Source organism: Diabrotica virgifera, chromosome 10, assembly GCF_917563875.1.
Source record: "Diabrotica virgifera virgifera chromosome 10, PGI_DIABVI_V3a".
Classification (NCBI taxonomy): Eukaryota; Metazoa; Arthropoda; class Insecta; order Coleoptera; family Chrysomelidae; genus Diabrotica; species Diabrotica virgifera.
The window spans coordinates 142,648,743-142,669,728 of NC_065452.1; the positions used below are offsets into that span (position 1 = coordinate 142,648,743).

At 33.3% G+C, this 20,986-nt stretch overlaps 1 protein-coding gene across 1 annotated transcript in view; it reads left to right on the forward strand.

Annotated features, from left to right (window-relative positions):
• The window catches only part of LOC114334075 (GTP-binding protein Rheb homolog), a 66,527-nt gene that overhangs the window by 16,785 nt on the left and 28,756 nt on the right, over positions 1-20,986 (forward strand). The gene's annotated exons all lie outside the window — the stretch shown is intronic.

Consider the following 20,986-nt stretch of genomic DNA (forward strand, 5'->3'; position numbering starts at 1 on the left):
CTGATGTTCTCAGTATCCTCTGGGTTTCTGCTGTGTCACATCTTGTTTCTATCGCCTACGTCATGATCGGTCTTACACATGATTTGTATATGCGTCTTTCCCTTCCAGCCTCATATCTTTGTTTCTCCAGATGACATCCCTCAGACATCCTGACACGCAATTGGCTTTATTTGCTTGCTTTCGGACGCTCTCTTTAACATCTCCATAACTACATATTTCGACTCAGAGATATTCGAATCTCGAGACTTGTTCAATTAGTTCGTTGTTAATTACTAATTTGCATCTTATGGGTTCCCTTGACACTACCAGGGATTTTGTCTTAGCTGTTGATATTTTCATGTAGTAGTTCTTCGCCACTGTATTGAAAATTTGTGCCATTCGCTGTAGGTTATCCTCGTTATCGGAGATTAAGATTGCGTCGTCAGCATAACATGGATTTTTATTTGTTTTTCTGCCATCTTATATCCTTTTTCAGTACCTTTAATGTTTTCTATGATTTTGTCCTTTACTAAATTAAAAAGAAATGGGCTCAAGCTATCCCCTTGTCTGATATATCTTTCTTCCTTATCCGTAGTGGATAATCTTCTGCAAAATTATCCGACCATTACTGTTAGAAATCAAATAGTATCTATTCGCAGACTTATTACACCTGCAAAGAGGCTACTACTGTCCAACGTGAGCTCTTCGATCCCGAATTCACTCATAGAGCAAGCACTTAACCCTGCTGTCCTGTTTGGGTCTATTTGACCCAAAAAATAATTTATTTCTTATTTTACAAATTATTACGCGGCGTAACGATTTGGTGTTAAGTGACTTTATTACCTAATATGAGGTCTTTCAATTGCATATGAGATAAACATTCAACTTCCTGATTTTTTTGATAAAAATGAAATTGTTACCTAGGGTACGTTCGGGTCAATATGACCCGCGTATTTAAACCGTTAAAAATTACCTGTGTATGTGTGTTTAGTTGGCAGTATTCTATATTAGCAGTACCTGTGTGTTTGTCAGCCGGACACGTATGTAAATAAAAACAGGTTTCTGCAAGCTAAAACTTGTAAAATAAACTGTAGTATAGCTGGACGATGTTGCAAACCAAATTATAAATATGACCAACATGGACGGACAGCATGTATTTGGAACCAACTGGAAAGACATGAATAAAGTTGGTTTCTAAGTATACATTGGTCTTTTATTTTTAGCTCGAGTTTATAAGTCCCAGGGTGAATCAACTAAAAGTTTATGGAATGAAGAAACTGGTCGTACTATATTTCGATCAACAATGTCGCTTGATATATTTATAAAAAATTGCAAGTATGCAATACGTTTTGATAACAAACAAAACTATTAGACAGGATAGAAGACGTTTTGATAAACGTGGCAATACGTGAAATTTATGAAACATGGGTAGAAAATGTAAAAAGAAATTTTAACCCTGATGAAAATGTTACCGTCAATAAGCAACTAGTTGCCTTTAGAGGCCGCTCTCCCTTCAAATGGTACATTCCAGCAAGCCAGCGAAATATGGCACAAAACTTTGGGGTTTATGTAATTATGGACAGTAAAACTTCTTATGCTCTAAAATTGCAGATCTATACAGAAATGCGTGTGATGTGTGACTTGAGTAGTGATTTGGAATGCCACAATATTACGTGTATAATAACTTTTTTACATCGTAAAATTTAGGACAATTTCTTCTAAAACAAAGTAGATAAAATGCCGGGGATTATAAGTAAAATAAACCAAAGCTTTCAGCAAACATCGCGAATAAAGAAGTTGATAGCTCGTCTTTTTTGCTTCATGCAAGATTTGACAATATTCCCAAAAATAATAAAAATGTTCTTACAACATTGTTCTTACAAAAATGTTGAGTACCGTGAATCATGAATCGATGCATCATCCATCACTTTCATCAAATGAAAAAGCCCCAAATTATTTTAGATTACAATTACAATAAGGGAGCAGTGAATGCTCTAGATTAGCTTGTTGACACGTATACATGTGAGAAGAGATAAATCGCTGGCCAATGATTGTTTTTTTTTATAATCTACTGGACATTTCTGCCTACAACGCGTTGGTGTTATGGGCGTCAATAAATATCCAATGGAATACCAATCAATTGGGAAAACGGCGAATTTTTCTTGAGGAATTGGGAAAAAACTAATGAATCCAGTCATCATTTCCAGAAAAAATATACCAGTAACTAAAGGCTCTCACGAACTGGTAAAAAGGACACGAGCAGGAACAAGTAGACAAGATGGAAATGCTAGTGAACCGTCTATTAAATCTAACTCCTGCTAAACGAACACGCTGTAAACTTGCCGTAAAAACGATAACAAGACTAATTATTATGTTGTATATCACAAATATATTTGTAAAATCCATTCTTTTTATTACTGTCCCAGTTGTAAACTGAATTAAATTTTTGTAGATATTTGTTACTAGGCTTTTTTGAAAGAAAAAAATGCCTTTTGTTTTTGTTAATAAGGTTTAATTTACATTAACAACATAATTTTTGTTTAATTAACCATAATTTCTTATTAATAATGTTTCATTTATCACCATTAGCTTATTTTATTTCGATTAAGGAGCGTAAATCATAGTTGGGTCATATTGACCCGAACAGTACATTTGTGTAGTTGACTCGAACGGGACAGTAGGGTTAAAGAAGAACTTCGATTACAGCTTGCTTCTCCTATCTCTTTTATCCGATGCGGCTCACCTGAGGACGAATACGCTCACATTTTCAGTTTTCGACGCTCTATCTATATTATACCGGATAAAGAAAACTTTGAATTAAATACCTCAATTTTAATATCGCATGAAAATAACAATAATAGAATCTTTATCATTTCGGATAAACTTGAATGTTTCTTATGTAAACAATCTGGACACACTGCAGACTCCTGTTCTAACCCTCAAGAAATATCTACCAATCTTTCTCAAAATACAACTTCTAGCCTAATCCCATTCGAAACTCCTTCTACTATGTCTCGTCCTTCCTCCCCTCAAAAGAAGAAATCAATCCAACTAATAACGACTTAATAATTCCAAATGAACAGTCTCTAATGTCAGTGTCCTTACCTTCAAATCCTTGCATCAAAAGAACTTATTCTTCCGACACAAGTCTCGAATCGCCCACTTTATCGGTTACTGATAACCCCCCAGACTTAAACCCTATAAATGATAAATCTCCCACAGCCTTTGCAACTCCTAAAACAGCTCCTAAAAAGAAATTAAAAACTGATGACAAAGAACTTGGTAAAATTACTCCCTCTGCTCAATCAACTATTGAACAATTAATTAGTGCTAACCCAGAGAGAAGAAAGACAGCATTACAGCTTATTGCCTTCCTGGAAAATTCCTTTGGTAGCAGTGATCCTCTCAAAGAAGCTCATAACTTTACCACCAACATTAAGTCTCTTTTAGAAGACCTTACGCAAATATATCAAGCTGTATCTGATAGATCGCTTAAAAATCGAATTACAAGATTATCTAAAAAGCTTAAGATCACATTAAATCCCGTAGACGCTGACGAAGTTGCAAGCCTTTCATCCAATAATTCATGTACCTCCAACACCAATGATACCGATCTTTTCTAAAAATAATACAAAAGTCACTTTATTATGGGTACCATCCCATGTTGGCATTAGTGGTAACGAAAAAGCCGATTGCCTTGGCAAAAAAGCTGCATCATCGATGGATACCATACTTAATGTACAAATCTGTAATGATCTAAAAGCCAGACTGAAGAAGCACACTCTATCCACCTGGCAAATTCACTGGAATAAAATTACTTCAGTGCTGCATAAAATTAAGCCCTCAGTGAACCTATTTACCTGCCCTAGTTTATCTCGGAAAAACATGGCAATCTTACGAAGACTGCGTATAGGACATACCCGTAACGCCAACAGCTTGGTATTAGTCCTAACTTCAAAGATGTCCTCAACAGTACAGACCAAATCAACAAGGTTATCAAATTCCTCGAGAAGAATCAACTGTTAAACAAAATATAATTATTGTTAACTGATCTTTTTTTTACTTATGTTAACTACTACTAATGTTAACTATATATTTATAATTTGTAATTTATAATATTACCATGTAAACTGTAACTCGTGCTAATGGCCATAGATGTCACATGCACGTTAATTTAAATAAAAAAAAAAAAAAAAAAATTAGTCCTTTGTTAAGTTCATTTTATGGGATTTTCGTATGCTTCAGAACATTTAAAAATACTGAAAACGTTTGTTTTCTATACTTCCACAAAATTTATTATAACTATGTGACTACAGCTGTTTCGGCAGAGTGCCTTTCTCAAGTGATTTAGATTACTATGGATTTGCCTTTTTAAAGTCTTTAACTGAAGAGGTTGAGAAGTGGGGAGCTGTTTGTCTCGAGTTGGTCATTCAGAATTATATTTGTATTTTTCAATTTATTAATTTCCATAGATTCCATAGATAAATTGAAAAATACAAATATAATTCTGAATGGCCAACTCGAGACAAACAGCTCCCCACTCCTCAACCTCTTCAGTTAAAGACTTTAAAAAGGTAAACCCATAGTAATCTAAATCACTTGAGAAAGGCACTCTGCCGAAACAGCTGTAGTCACATAGCTGTAATAAATTTTGTGGAAGTATAGAAAACAAACGTTTTCAGTATTTTATTGGTAGATAAAATGAAGTTCCATCAAGTAACGGTCGAATCCATCAATTATTTAAAAATACCACATAAAGTAACGTGAGATTTCCTTGTTTATGAATTTTATTAATTACTGACAACTTACTCTCTATACACTATACCATATCACAATATTGTTGTGAGTTAGGTTCTCCTGACTGCGGCTCTATAGTCCAGAGAAATAAGGTTTTTGTCGGGACACTTGAGCAGCCAGGTTGCAAATGGATTTTTTGGGTACTATATACCTAATACATTATAAATACAAAAATGCCCGTCACAGTTCGGACGAGAAACTTAGTTATTAACAAATAAGGGTCAAAAATGGCAGTTTTTTCGTTTAAATCGCTACAGGTAAAAATAGGGTAATTAAATATCTTACTTATAATATTCTTCTTTTTGTAGCTGATCCAAGGTTTGAAATGGCACTTTTTGAATTTTGGTCCGATCCTTTTTTGTTTCGGAAAGTGCAAAATAAGACTACAATTTCAAAAATAAAAAATGTGCTATAACTTTTGCGAAAATGCCTTAAGACTTTCATATTACACGAAAAGTTGAGTCAAACAATCCATATAATGCACAAAAATTTTTAAGACGATTCGTCAATTAGTTTAAATTTTATTCAATTTGTTTATGGCACAGAGCTTTTTTTTCGCAATGTTATTGTTCAGAAAGTAATAATGACATAGCAATTCTGTGGAAACCCCATGCAAGAATAATAGTCATGTTTTTAAAGTATTGAAAAAAATCATTATAAAGTCGTTTTTATCACTCCGAAAAAAGTTTAGTAAAATAGAGTCATTTTTGGCTTCTAAACAATTTCAATAACTTTGTTAATATTGACTATAGAGTAAATCTACTTAAGGATTTCAAAGGTTGGTAATTTTATACGAATTTTCAGAAAAAAAACTTTTTGCCTAGGTTAATTAGGTTCAAAGTTAGCCACTTTTATTATTTAATTCGCAGTTACTTCTATATACATCAAATTCTCCTGTAACAGTGTTAGTTACCATACTACTCCGAAACGGCTTGGCCGATTTTTATAAAATTTTACGTTTATCCTGTAGGACGTTGAAGAGGTTTTAATCTATTTTTTATACCCATAAGTTATAAGGGGGGTTGCCCCCCTGACATTTTTTTTATTTTTTTTTGACAAAATTATCTACCTTAATTTTATATGATGTAGAATTAAAAAATACATACAACCCTTAATTTTCACTCTTCTATCACCAACCCCTATTTGTTAATAGCCATCTATATATTTACATCTATAAAATTCTTCTGTCACAGTGTTAGTTTCCATACTCTTCCGAGACCGCTTGACCGATTTTTATGAAATTATATATGTATATTCGGTAGGTCTTAGAATCGGTCGTAATGTATTTTTCATATCCCTGAGTGATAAGGGAAGTTCCCCCTAACATTTTGTAATGTTAGGTGGGGTTGTGTGTACATAACGACTCTATAAGACTACGAGTACATACAAATTAAAAAAAGTATGATCAAAATCCATCAACAAGTTCCAGCGATATTAATCGCAGCATATGTTTGCAGAATCAGTTTCATTTTTTGAGTGCACGTATTTTAGTAATTCCCCTCCACCGACCACGAATTAATTCCGTTCGGACGCCATTTTTAAAGCTTTATTAACCACTCTGTTGAGGTTCAAAGTTTACTCACACTTTTACACATAACCTATAATCTTCAACTTCAAAATGGCCCTAGTTAGGTTGCTTAATTGTTATAAACAAAGTAGCAGTCAATTAAATAAAAAAAGAGGCTAACTAACTTTGACCGTAATTAACCTAGGCGAAAAGTTTTTCTTTGAAAATTCGTATAAAAATACCAGTTTTTCAAATTCCATTGTAGTTTTAGCCTACAGTCAATATTAACAAAGTTATTAAAATTGTTTATAAGCCAAAAATGACTATTTTAGTAAAATGTTTTCTGAGTGATAAAAATGACTTTTTAATGATTTTTTTTAAATGCGTTGAAAATATGACTACTCTTCTTTCATGTTGTTTTCACAGAATTGCTGTATCGTTATTATTTTCTGAACAATAACATTGCGAAAAAAAAGCTCTTTGGGATAAACAAATTGAATAACATTTAAACTAATTGACGCATCGTCTTAAAAATTTTTTGTGCATTGTATGGACTGTTTGACTCAACTTTTCATGCAATATGAAAGTCCTAAATTGATTTTCGCAAGTTATAGCAAATGTTTTATTTTCGAAATTTTAGTTTCATTTTGCAATATCCGAAGCAACAAATAATCGGACCAAAATTCAAAAAACGGTATTTTAAACCTTGGCTCATCTACTAAAAGAAAAATATTATAAACAAGACATTTAATTACCCTATTTTTACCTGTAGCGATTTAAACGAAAAAACTCTCATTTTTGACCCTTATTTGTTAATAACTAAATTTCTCGTCCAAACTGTGACGGGCATTTTTGTATTTACAATGTATTAGGTGTATAGTACCCAAAAAAACTCATTTGCAACCTGGCTGCTCAAGTGTCCCGAACATGGTATATTTTTGCCTTATTTCCCTGGTGTACTATGCGTTAGAGAAATCGAGGCAGATATGACATTCAAGAATTTACAGAGTTCTTGTCGCCCAATCAGCTGTTTCGGGATAGGCTTTAAAGCCTGTTTCTTCTTCAATATTAGCCTCCTAAATTGTTTAAGTTATCGCACCATCTTTTTCTTGGTCTGCCAATACTTCTTCGTCCATTTGGTGACTTATCTCGTGCTATTCGTACTATCCTATCCTCTGCCATCCTACTAATGTGTTCGTTCCACTCCTGTTTCCGTTTTGTCACAAATCCATTTATGTCTTCTACATTGCATGATCGTCTTATGTTTTCGCTTCTATCCCTATCCAACAGACTTTTCCCTGATATTCGTCGGAGTATTTTCATCTCTGTTGTTTCTAGTAGTCGTCTCGTTTTAGATGTGCCAGGTCTTGTCTCCGCCGTGTATGTCAATATAGGTTTAAGTGCTGCTTTATAGGTTCTTGCTTTTGTGTCTTGTCTTAGGTGTTTTCCCATCAATTTCGATTTTACATCGTAGTGGGTATTTAGATGTCATACATTTGGTTTTTTCTGCTGATATGATCATATTGTATTTCTTGGCTGTTGTATTGAAGATGTGTGTTAATCTTTGGAGATCGTACAATAAATAATTGTGATATGTCCAATTAAGTGAGTTTTTAAGTTAAATAAAGTTAGTTAAACCACGTTGTGCTTCACTTGAAACATAGCAGCTGGTGTCAGAAGTGGATCATTGAAATCTTCGAGAATCTCCATGGTCAAAACAACAAGCGAAATCAAGATGAAGGCAATTAGAGATATGATTGCCGCAATAGAACAACATCTACGAGAAGAAAAAGTGGCTGACGAAAAAGGGGAAGAAGAAAAAACAAAACGTAGACAAGATAAAAATAAAAATAATAAATAAATAATGTTTATTCAGAGAAAAGATACAATACATACAATGGTAATACATTAAAATCATTATAATTCCCTATAAATAAACACAAAAATACCACTTGAAGCAGAATGCTTGTGCAGTGGTCAATTTGGTTCATTATGTAACAAAAATATCCTGAGTAGGTACACACTATCTTTTCACAGGCAATACAATAATATAATATCTATTACTTAATAATAAGAGAACAAAGAAAAAGCAAAGAGCATTACATTGTTTTTTGAATACTTAAATAATTAAAGAAAATAATTATATTTCAAAATCTGGAAAAAATTTAAAAATACAGCATCCCTACGATGTATTTATCAAAAAATAACAGCAACAAATGAGAAAAAAAAAACACAATTAAGTACAACAACTATGAGTCCAATATTCAAACACTTGTTTTATTTTCTAACTTCAATTAATTCATGTATTACTGAAAGAGGCGTATCTATAATATATTTCTTTAATTTATTTTTAATGTTCTTGACATTCTGAACATTTATGGGTAAAACGTTAAAGGACCTAGGTCCTAGGTAAGTGAAACAACGCTGTCCAATTGTTTTTTCACTTTTAGGGGGTATCGCTTTATTCCTGTTTCTGGTGGAGTATTCATGCAAGGGAAACTGTAGTGTTTGTTTATTTTTATATTGATATACAGTAACCGCTTTAAAATAAAGCTGCCTAATATCAAAAATATTAGTTTCCTTGTATAATAATTCAGTGGAGTAAAGCTTGGGCTTGCGATAAATTGATTTTAAAATTTTTCTTTGGACGACATTTAGTTGTTCCAAATGATTGCCATACGCCCCGCCCCACCCAAGAATCCCATAGCATAATCTAGATTCTACTAAGGCAAAGTACATAGTTTTTAAAAGGCGCTGTTCTAAAATATTGCTTAAGTATTTAAATTTATAGAGTAAACTTCGAAGGTTTTTAGTCACATTCGCAATATGTAGGTTCCATTTTAAATGACTATCAATTGTAATTCCCAAATACTTTACAGAATGAGCAGACAGAATATGTTGATCCTTATATCCTTCATTGGATATTATTAGTGTTTCGTAGTTAGGCAGACTTGTTTTGTAAGATCCAAAAGGCAAAAAGAAAGTTTTTGTGAAGTTAACAGTTAGTTGTTTGTGTGCAAACCAATCAAAACAATTTTTTAAATCTTCTTCAGCCAATAATTTTAGATTCTCCCAATTATCTGCAGTATACAGTACAGCTGTGTCATCTGCATAACTAATAATTTTACCTTTTAATTTCATTGACAATAAATTATTAACATAAATTATAAACAACAATGGACCAAGAATCGTTCCTTGCGGAACACCGTACTTCACCACATTTCTCTCACTCATACTTTCATTTATTTTTACCCTTTGTACCCTATTATCTAGATAACTTTCAAAAAATCTTAATACGTTGCCTCTGAAACCTACATCAGCCAAAGTTTCCAAGAGTTGCTTATGGCTTACTGTGTCGAAAGCTTTAGCCAAGTCTAAAAATACACATAATGTGGGCTTACCTCTATCAACTGAATCATAAATGCAACCCATTAGTGAAGCAATTGCATCATCTGTACCTCTGCCTTCAACAAAGCCAAATTGATTATTAGATATGATTTTATGTAGGTCTAAAAATTTTAGCATCCGAGTTTTAATCGCTTTTTCCATAATTTTTGCAAGGCTTGAGATTAGTGAAATTGGGCGGTAATTTTGGCTTAAATCCTTATTTCCTGATTTATATACAGGTTTGATAATTGCGTCTTTAAATTCTGTTGGACATTTTCCATTTTCTATAATTTTATTTAATAAATATGTTAAAGGGGATACAATTTCTCCTGAAACTTCTTTTAATATTTCTGCCTTTAATAAATCAGGTCCGGGAGCTTTATTCAACTTAAGGGATTGAATAATCGCTATAACTTCACTTTCAGCTATTGGATCAAAAAAAGCACTTTGAGCGACTGAGATTCTATTCGGACTATTGGATGGCGGTTTTTTTATATTGTTAGCCAGTTTTTCACCAATAGCTGAAAAATAATTATTGAAGGTATTAGCGATATCCAAATCAGAGTTCATAATCCGGTCACCCTCTACTAACTGTTTAACGCCTACAGAATTTACCTCAGTTTGGGTCAGTTCACGAATAACCTTCCACGTATTTCTACTATCGGGTTTGTTATTAATTACGTTTTTGAAATATTCTGCCTTAGGATTTTTTATTAAATTTGTCAAAAAATTTTTGTAATTTTTGTATTCTTGTTTAAGAATTTCATTATGTGGATTTTGGATCATTTTTTTATATAATTTATTTTTTGTGTCTATTGACTTTATTATGCCAGACGTTATCCATTTTTTCCGTTTAACTTCGTTCCGTTTTATTTTTTTTTCATAAGTAGATTCTTTTATTTTCTTTTGAAGAGTTGTTACAATTTTAGTTGCAATATCTTGTACGTCACGTAAAAGGAAAATTTCGCTCCAATCATACTTTCTTAGTATTTCTCTTAATGTGTTATAATTAATGTAACTATTTTTAAATTTATTAATATTTTTTTTACAAATAATGTTCATGTTAATGTTTAGTTCTCCTATTGTACAGAAGTGATCGGTAGTTAAAGATGTAATAATGAAAGGAGAGCAAATATCTTCAATAGACTCTTTAGTGGATTTAACAAACATATGATCTATACAGCTACCTCCCGATTTATTTGGTCTCGTTATTTTGTTTATTAATGAATGAAAATTATATTCGGACAGTAAATTTAAATAAGTATTAGCGATTTCATCGTCTGCAAGTATGTCAATATTAATATCGCCAACAATAATGTTATATGTGATTGGTTCTGCTTTTATTATATTTAAATAACTTTCTAAGGCTACAATAAACGCACTTTCTGAGGTTGCAGGCGAACGGTATATTGCTGTAATAAGTATCATTATGTTATTGAGTTTAATTTTTAATTTTAAGAATTTAAAAATGTTAACCTCTACTATTTCCACCTCGTAGTCAAGGTTATTTTTTATGAATATTATCACACCGTCATTTTGATTGAAATTACCCTCGTTATAATGGATATTATATCCATCCAATTTAAAAATATCTATACATGCCACTTGTCTGGTCTCAGTTAATACAAAACAATCAATATCATTTTCTATTTGTTGTGTGTAAATATTAAACTCATCAAAATTTTTAATAATGGACCTAATATTTTGGTGCAAAATACGAAAAGAGTAGTTCTTATTGGAACACAAATTATATTCGTTTATGGAGTCAACTACTTTTGTATCAATAGGAGTGTAATTAATGTATTCCAGAAACGAATTCATGTTACAATAATTAATATAGCGTACCAGTATTAATGATTATTAAATTAAAAATATTCTAGAAAACAAAAAAAGATGAAAAAAAAACTATAAGTACAATATACAGTAAAAAAAAGTTAATTTTTTGAAGATGCTGCTCTAGTGGGGTAACGATTTGTTTTTCTGGTTTCATCCAATAATGTGTCGGTTACTTCAGCAGTCTTGTTAGTAGTAGTAATATACAGTTTTTCCAGTGTTAAAGATTGACCATCAACTATAAGCCTATTTCCTCTCAACTTCACCGTTTTACCTGACGACCTGAGTTCAGATTGGTATTTTAATAATTCCTTTCTTACTGCTTGTTGAGATGGGGATAGATCTTCGGCGATGAACACCGTTGTACCTTTTAGAAGCTTGCACTTTTTTAGAACACTAATTTTTGCTGAATATGTTGCGAATTCTACCAGTACTGATTTATTTGTTGGATTTTTACCAAAGACATTGAAACCACTGATATCTGAATTTACTAAACTTATATCCAGTCTCTGATTCAACTCTTGGATGATATCCTCAAGAAGTGTTGACTTTTGTACATTTAAGCCGAAAATAACAATATTATTTTTTCTTAGTTTATTTTCAATTCGTTCAATTTGATTTTTTAGTTCTACATTTTCAGTTTCCAGTCTTTTAACTCTAATAGTTTGTTTTTCTTTCTCAACTTTCAGTTCATCAATGTCTTTTTTTAAGAAGGCTACTTCCTCCTTAAGACTAGATATGAAATATTCAGATAATCTCTTGTTCTCTTCCTTAATAAACTCTTTTAATTTCGTAAATTCACGATCTTGACTATCAGGCATATTTTTATTGTATTTTATTAATTTTACGTGTATGGAACGCTTTATACTATACTTAATTTTTGTCAATAACGCACAAAAAACCAGAGCGATATCTTTTTAAAATTTATGGTTTTAGGTTAGTTTTGTCTTGTTTATTTGTATGCAATTACTTTCTACGTCTTTAAAACAGAAAACTTAGTAATCCCAGGTGATGAATGGTAAATACATTGATAGTTGTGAAACTCACCTCCCAATTTGTTTCACTATTTCTTGCATAAAAGTGGTTTTAAAGACGGAACACTTTATAATGACTTTTACTTAATCGAACCACACACACCAGAAGAAGCTGAAGAGATCGTCAGGAGATGCTTAATATCAGCTATTAAACAATGGATTTATTGCCTCGTGTAAAATATCGCTAATTTTCTCAAAATATTGTTGCATGTATGACATGTGTAGCCCACATTTTTGTGCAGAACGCTTCACCAGTTGTTAAATGGACCTGGTGAATATCTCTTGTCCTTCACACAAGACGGGAACCAGCTTCACACAAGACGTCATGTTACCCGTGTGCACGCCAATGGTGAATATAAAATTCTTAGTTGCATGTCAAAACATGCGCAATAACCATCTCTTAAAACCTACCAAATTTTATGTGCATATCTCAACTGGTTTTAAAGCAATTAATAAATCATCAGTATTGAATAAACATTCAACATCCCGTATCTCGGAAACGAAACATTTGTGGACATACGTTTATAAAGCCAACTGTCATTATTTTTTCATGCAGAATTACCCCTTAAAGTTTGTCGCATTTATTTAGAAACACCGTTGATGTTGATGATATTGATGAAGAACATGTCTAGTTGTTAAAGTACCTAAGTTTTTATTAACATAAACGAATGAATCAAACAACAGAATGTTAAGAAAACCTGAGGGGCTATAGTTGGGTTTTAATTTCAGTATTTTATCAGTGCTAGAATATTAAACAGGGTGATGCGAACTTTGAAAAAAAAAACACAGTTTGATTGGTACACCCGGTATACAATGAAAATTTACCTGTTTAGCAACAATATTTAGGAAATATGAGACATCAAAAATGACCAAATTTTTAAGTGGGCCGATTTCTATGCACGTAAGTTTATCTAGTTACGTTATTTTTTGATGATTCGTTAATATCAAGCACTTTCTACACTACCTATCTTCTATTCGAAGGTTGGATATCAACAAGGCAATTCGTATTTTACTTACAGTAGCTCTAAATAGTTGTTGGTTAGAGCTCAGACTAAACCATTCCCTTAGATTTCGTAACTAGGGGTTCGTCTTCTACCTACATCTGTATTACCTTTTATTTTGCTCTCTGTAATCAAACGCAACAGACTCTTACTATATAATCGAAATATTCAGCTTTCGATTCTTAATTCATCATCATTCTCTTTGCCTTATCCCGATGCGGGGTCGGCTTCCCTAATTACATTTCTCCACACAATTTTATCTTGGGTCATATCAATGTTAATCCCCTTTACCAACATGTCCTGCCTTATCGTCTCCCCCCAGGTCTTCTTTGGTCTTCCTCTCCTACTCCTTCCAGGAATCTGCACTTCAGCTATTCTTCGTATTGGGTGATTAACGTCTCGGCGTTGAACATGACCAAACCATCTTAACCTATGCTCTCTCATTTTGGCATCAATTGGTGCCACACCTAGACTTCCCCTAATATATTCATTTCTAATTTTATCCTTCTTTGTCACTCCACTCATCCATCTAAGCATTCTCATTTCCGCCACATGCATTCGTTGTTCCTCTTTCTTTTTCACTGCCCAACATTCAGTTCCGTACATCATAGCCGGTCTTATGGCTGTTTTATAGAATTTTCCCTTCAGCTTCATTGGAATTTTTCTGTCACACAACACACCACTCGCTTTTTTCCACTTCATCCATCCAGCCCTAATTCTACTGCATGCATCTCCATCTATTTCTTCATTACTCTGTAATACCGATCCTAGGTACTTAAAACGATTGCTTTTTACAATCACTTTTCCTCCAGAACTTGTCTCCACTATTTCAGTTTTTGTTCTAAGTATCTTTCACTATTTCCTATTAACGCTACATCATCAGCATACATTAGGCACCATGGAATGCTACCCTGTAGTTTCGCTGTTATCTGGTCCAAAACTAATGAGAATAAATAAGGACTAAGCACCGAGCCTTGGTGCAATCCTACTTTCACCTGAAATTTATCAGTCTCTCCCACACCTGTCCTAACACTAGTCGTTACTCCCTCATACATATCTCTCACAATCTTTACATATTCACCAGGGACTCCTTTGTTATTGAGTGCCCACCAAGAATCTCGAGGAACCCTATCACATGCTTTCTCAAGATCAGTGAATACCATATGAGCGTTGGTCTCTTTGTATTTTTCCATCAGTTGCCTTACAATGAAAATTGCATCTGTTGTTGATCTGCCCTGCATAAAGCCAAATTGATTCTCGGATATTTCGGTTTCTTCACGTATCCGTCTATCAATTACTCTCTCCCATATTTTCATGGTGTGGCTAAGTAGTTTTATAGCCCTGTAGTTTGTAAATTGTTGTATGTCTCCCTTGTTTTTGTAGATACATACTAATATACTGCTTGTCCATTCGTCTGGCATTTGTCCAACTTCCATAATTCTATTAAATAGACCTGCTAGCCAACTTATTCCCGTCCCTCTATTTCCTGTCTCTGTCTAGCTTTCGATTCTTAATTGTCTGTTTAATTTATTCCCTCTTATTAACCCTATCAAGGACTTCAATATTTCTAATTTTGTCTACCCATGATATTTGTAGCATTCTTCGATAACACCAACGCTCAAAAGCTTCCAATTTCTTTAATTTCTAATTACTTCAATATCAGACCTCGATCCCTAGATCAAAGTTGTAAAAACGTAGCAGCTCAAGAACCTTATCCTTCGATTCATTCTTAGATCTCTACTACATAATAGATGTTTCATTTTCACAAATTATGCTCTTGCTGTTTCTATACGGCTTTTAATCTCTTGTATTTGTTCTGCGTTTTGACTAACCAATGTTCCTAGATATTTGTATTTTTCTACCCTTTCTAACTAGATATTATTAGTGTGGAGTGTCTCGTTGTAATCATAGCAAATGCTTAGATTTAGTAGAAAATGAATATTTTATCCCAGTATTGCTTTTATGTAAATAAAATATTACGAACTTAATTACAAATCACCGTTATTTTAATGGTAAATTGAAAATAAGTAATGTCTTAATAACAAAACTAAGACCAAATGCTTCTCTGAAGTTTTGTGGAAGTTTTGTTAAAAATATCAATATCTAAACTTTTAACTAAGACTGAATATGCTGCCGTCCTCAATTAAAACGCGGTATCTGCAAAAAATTGAAAATTGAGTTTTTGCTATATGTGGTTTCCTTGTTATTTATGCTTCTGCAAAGTCTGAAAGCCGTATTATTTTATTTACTACTAAAATAAACAAATTGGAATATGCCGTCAACACATATAGAGTCCTGAGAAAAAACTTTGAGAGCCGATTTCTCGGTTTTAAGTTGGCTGCACATACCGCGTTTTATTTGAGGACGGCAGTATGTATCCAAAGAATTGTTAATACCATAAAAGGTTCTATGGAATGGAACAGAAAATGTTAACTGGCGACGAAGCCCCGAATAGGAAGTGTGCATTAATGTAGATCTGACCCAATACAATACAGTCAATGCCACCACTAATTAACTTGTAAATAAATGAAATACCAATAAAATCTCCCTTAAGGCTCAGAGAGGACAAAGACAGTTGACTCTCCATTGGTCAATATTCATGGTTGTAAATTCTTACATTAGATTTATAAGCACAAAAGCGCAAACATTTATGTTGCACTCTTTCTATCATATCTTTATGTGTTTGATAGTATGGCGATCATACAACTGCGCCAGGTTCCAACATCGATCTAACCAATGTATCGGGTGCCCCAATAAGAATGGCTCTCGGCCATATCTCAGGAACCGTTTATAGTACAGCTTTGAGAAAAAAATATTTATAACAAAAGTTGCCTCGGGAAAAGCCTGGAAATTATTTTCATAATTATGGGTCCACCGCTAGAGGGCGTAAGTGAATATCAAAAATTAAAAAATCAAAATTTTTCAAAATTTACCTAATGAAAGGGCACTGGAAATCCAATCATCGTATTCTTTATAAAATTCTGCGCATATTTGATTTCACAAGTTTAAGTCTACCTTTGCAAATAAGAAGTGGGGGTGAGTGGGAATCTTCTTATGAAAAAATGGCTGTGAGTCCGGTTCTGCTAAATCGAATTTTGCATATTTGGTCTCGTTGAAAGCAGCTCTTTTTCGTCAATGTAATAGTCTTATTTTCGAAATAGCCTAATAAGTAATATGCCAGCTAGTAGGCATTATTTAATTATTTTCGGAAATCTAGTTTTTTTTTGGAGAATATTAAATACAAGTATGCATTTTTGATCATGTATTACAAAATTAGACCAAATTACCAACATAATACCAACAACCGCATGTCGATACCTTTTTTCTATCTCGAGATATCTTAAGAAACGTGTAAATTTTAAACAACTATTAATGTCACCGGTAAACGAAGTTAAGGAAAAGTAGTGTGCTGTGGAAAAAACAAAGAAACATTTTCCAGATGTAAACGTATGTATATAATTAATTAAAACAACACTAAGACAAACAACACTATAAAATATAACAAAGAAATAAAAGCAACTACTTAATCAGTGACGACCTAAATGTTCAAATTGTTGCCCATCATTTTTGATGCAAGCATTTACTCTTTCAAGAGTAGGTTGAACAGCAGTCTCAATTTCTGCTTTCGCAATGCTTTGAATGGCGTTTCGTATTCTCTAGATTCTCCATAATGTTTTCTCGAATATTGGGCCTAGCAGCAAAAACAAGGTCTTTAATCCGTCCCCATAAATTAATAAAAGTCGAAAACAGTTAAATTTGTTGGTATTCAATCTACTTTTGAAAGAGTAAATGCTTGCATCGAAAATGATGGGCAACAATTTGAACATACAGGTAGTCACTAAGACTAAGTAAGTAGTTTCTTTTATTTATTTATTTTTTTTTATTAGAAATAACCCGCATCAACCATAAAAGGTTATTAGCGGTGGTACAATGGTACATATTAATTTGATACAAAATATAAACTATTTTACAAAGTTTTTTTTTTACAGAGTTTTTACAAAGTTGATTTTAATTTATGGTTGTTCTGAAACGTAGTACTCATATTTGGTTACATAATTTAGTTTCCTTTAAAAACCTAATGATTTTATCACAATCCGCACTGTTTAACGCACACTTTATATCACATGGTAGTCCAGTCCAGCTCGTCTTTGCAGATGATATAATGGACAGTCTATAACAATGTGACCTACAGTTATATTGGCGTCACAGGCGTAGCACATTTATTGATTTTTTTTAATTGAGGTATTCTTGGGAAACATCTGTATCTTCGGAGTTATCACCTTCAGTTTTATCTAGATTTAGTTGACGACGCATTTTCTTCCTTATTCGTGTAATTCTAGATTTAATGCGTCTGTCTTCGAGTTTGGGGTAGATTTCTGTTAGCATTGTCAATAGTCCTGTTATGTTTTTCGTGTATTCTTGTGCGATACTTAATGGATTGGGGGAACCGTGTGCATCATCCAGAAAGCTGACTATCTCTGTATAGTTTAATTCAAACAGGGTTGAAGCTTTATCAATAAATTCCTTTGCTGGTTGGATAAGTGATTCAGTAGAAACTGTTTCTCCAGTTTTTGTATCAGATTTAGTGACTCTTGGCTTTTTTGTTGATCTTGCTTTAGGTTTTGTAAAATCTATTTCTGTGTTTTCTACCGGTGGTGTATCAAGTGGAGACGATATTTCAGAATGAGAACGTTTCGGTATAGTAATTTCTGTAGGGAGTTCTTGGGAGTCCATTACTTCACCAGTGTTTTCTGTTTGATTCTGGACAGAGTGATTTTTGTCTTCAGCTGTTGCATTACAGGAAGAAATAGAGTCTTGGTCAGTTTGGGATGTAGGTATGGACGGGTTTGACTGGATGGCCATATAGGTACATGTTGAGGCGATATGACCAGATTGATGACAGATATAGCAAGTGAGTCCATCAGAAAGAAAGATTCGGTAAGATGTATTATCGAAGTCAATGAGAATTGATTCAGGAATAACAAGATTGTCGGCAGGTGTATAGTACACCTGCCTACGAAAGCTTAATACGTGACTATATTGAGGATCTTGAATTCCCGCTCCTAAGAAAGACATCGGTGAAAGAAGATGAAAGCCCTTCTCGGCAAGATATTTTTCGAGAATGTGATGAGGAATAGACGGACAGACACTAGACAGCAGTAACCTTTTAGCAGGAGTGACTAGTCTTCTTGCTCTGATAACATTATCTCCTATTTTTATACCTCCGTAGTTTGTTAAAAAATTGTCAACAACTTCTTTGCTGGAAAGATAGATGCAGATTCTGCCGTTAGAAATTCGTGATGAAAAAAGTACATTTTTGGGTTGTACTAGTGATCCTATTGCTGTAACGTAGTCTTCTAATTTTAGTGTGTCTACTGCTGGGATAATAACGGCTTGTAGTTTCGAAGGGAATGTAGCTGCTTTCTGTTGGGTAATTGTAGAGTAAGATGGTGTTTTTGATCGGGTAACATTGGAGGACCCCTGTAGTCAGAAGTACCAGCCATCGGATAAAATTGTTAAATACTTTTTATTTTAATTTTCTTATTTCGTTTCATTATATTGTAATTGGGTCAGTACGACTCTGCCAATTACAAAGTATTTAACTTATCGAAGATAAGCCAAAAAACAAGTTTTTGTTAAACACCTTTGACTTTACAAAACTGTATGACTGGATTGAAATTCTATAAGATTTTGATGAAACCGTAAATATATTGATAAAAGTACTTACGACAATCAAATCACAACTAATAACTAAACTACTGGTTATGTTTCTTATAATTAATTTAAAGATTTACTATGGTAAAGCGATGAAAATCTTCGAGACTAAATTTAGGCGTACTTAATCAACTAGGTTCAGGACCGCACTCTTTCTTTTATTTCTTTGTTATATTTTATAGTGTTGTTTGTCTTATTGTTGTTTTAATTAATTATATACATTTACAGCTGGTTCCAAAAAAAACTGATACTACTCTTAAAGCGTATTTTGTAGAAAATTGAGCAGTGTATTTTGAAGGATAAATAATTATTATTTACATTCTGTCACTGTCACTGCCAAATCTTAAAATTTGTCACATAACTTATTATGTTCAACGTCAAAAAATGGCTGTTTGTTTCATTGACATATTAAGCGTAGACTCGGCATACTCATCAAAAAAGCGTAACGCGTAAACAGGATGTTAACAGTCGATCGGTGGTCTATCTATCTCTTTTAACCAAGCGATCCCGCGCATGTGACAGACAAAGATGGCTAGACCACTCAATCCTATGTCCACGTTACACCCCGATGCATTGAGTGGCATATCCCTAGCCAAGTATATCCTTTTACATGTCTCTGGTTTGTTTATTTATTTTATTATTTGTCTCTCATAATAAATATAATATAATGTCAGATAAATCATACACTGCTCAAAATGATCAAATCTTACTAAGAGTCGTATCAGTTTTTTTAGGAACCAGCTTTACATCTGGAACGTTTACATCTTTAATTAATATCTCGGACATATTACACGTGGAGAGAGATACAGCTTGCTCCAATTGAATATGCAGGGAAAGATTCAAGGAAAGAGAAGCACAGGGAGACGCAGAATATCGTGGCTGCGCAACCTGAGAGAGTACATCAAATGAACTTTTCAGAGCAGCCGTCTCTAAAATACGAATAGCTATGATGATTGCCGACCTCCGCCGCGGAGGTGGCACTTAAAGAAGAAGACATATGAAAAATGTTCATTTGTTTTTTCCATAGCACACTACTTCTTGCACAGTTATGTTTAAAACAATGACAGTAACAGTTATGTTTAAAATTTATAAATTTCTAAGATATCTCGAGATAGCAAAAAGGTATCGACATACGGTTTTCGGTATTATGTGGCTAATTTGGTCTAATTTTGTAATACAAGAATAAAAATGCATACTTGTATTTAATATTTTCCAAAGAAAACTAGATTTCTGAAAATAATTAAATAACGCCTCTTAGCTCGCATATAACTTATTAGGCTATTTCGAAAATAAGCCACTTACATTGACGAAAAACAGCTGTTTTCAACAAGACCAAGTATGCAAAATTCGATTTAGCAGAACCGGACTTACAGCCATTCTTTCATAAGAAGGTTCCCACTCACCCCACCTCTTATTTGCAAAGGTAGACTTAAACTTGTGAAATCAAATATGCGCAGAATTTTATGAAGAATACGATTATGGGATTTCCAGTGCCCTTTCATTAGGCAAATTTTGTAAAATTTTGATTTTTTAATTTTTGATATTCAATTACGCCCTCTAGCGGTGGACCTACAATTATGAAAATAATGTCCAGGCTTTTCCCGAGGCAACTTTTGTACTATAAACGGTTCCTGAGATATGGCCGAGAGCCATTCTTATTGGGACACCCGGTACAATAAACCAACCTTATAGCGTCCATGAAGTACTGAGTACTTATTCATTTTTGTTTTTAG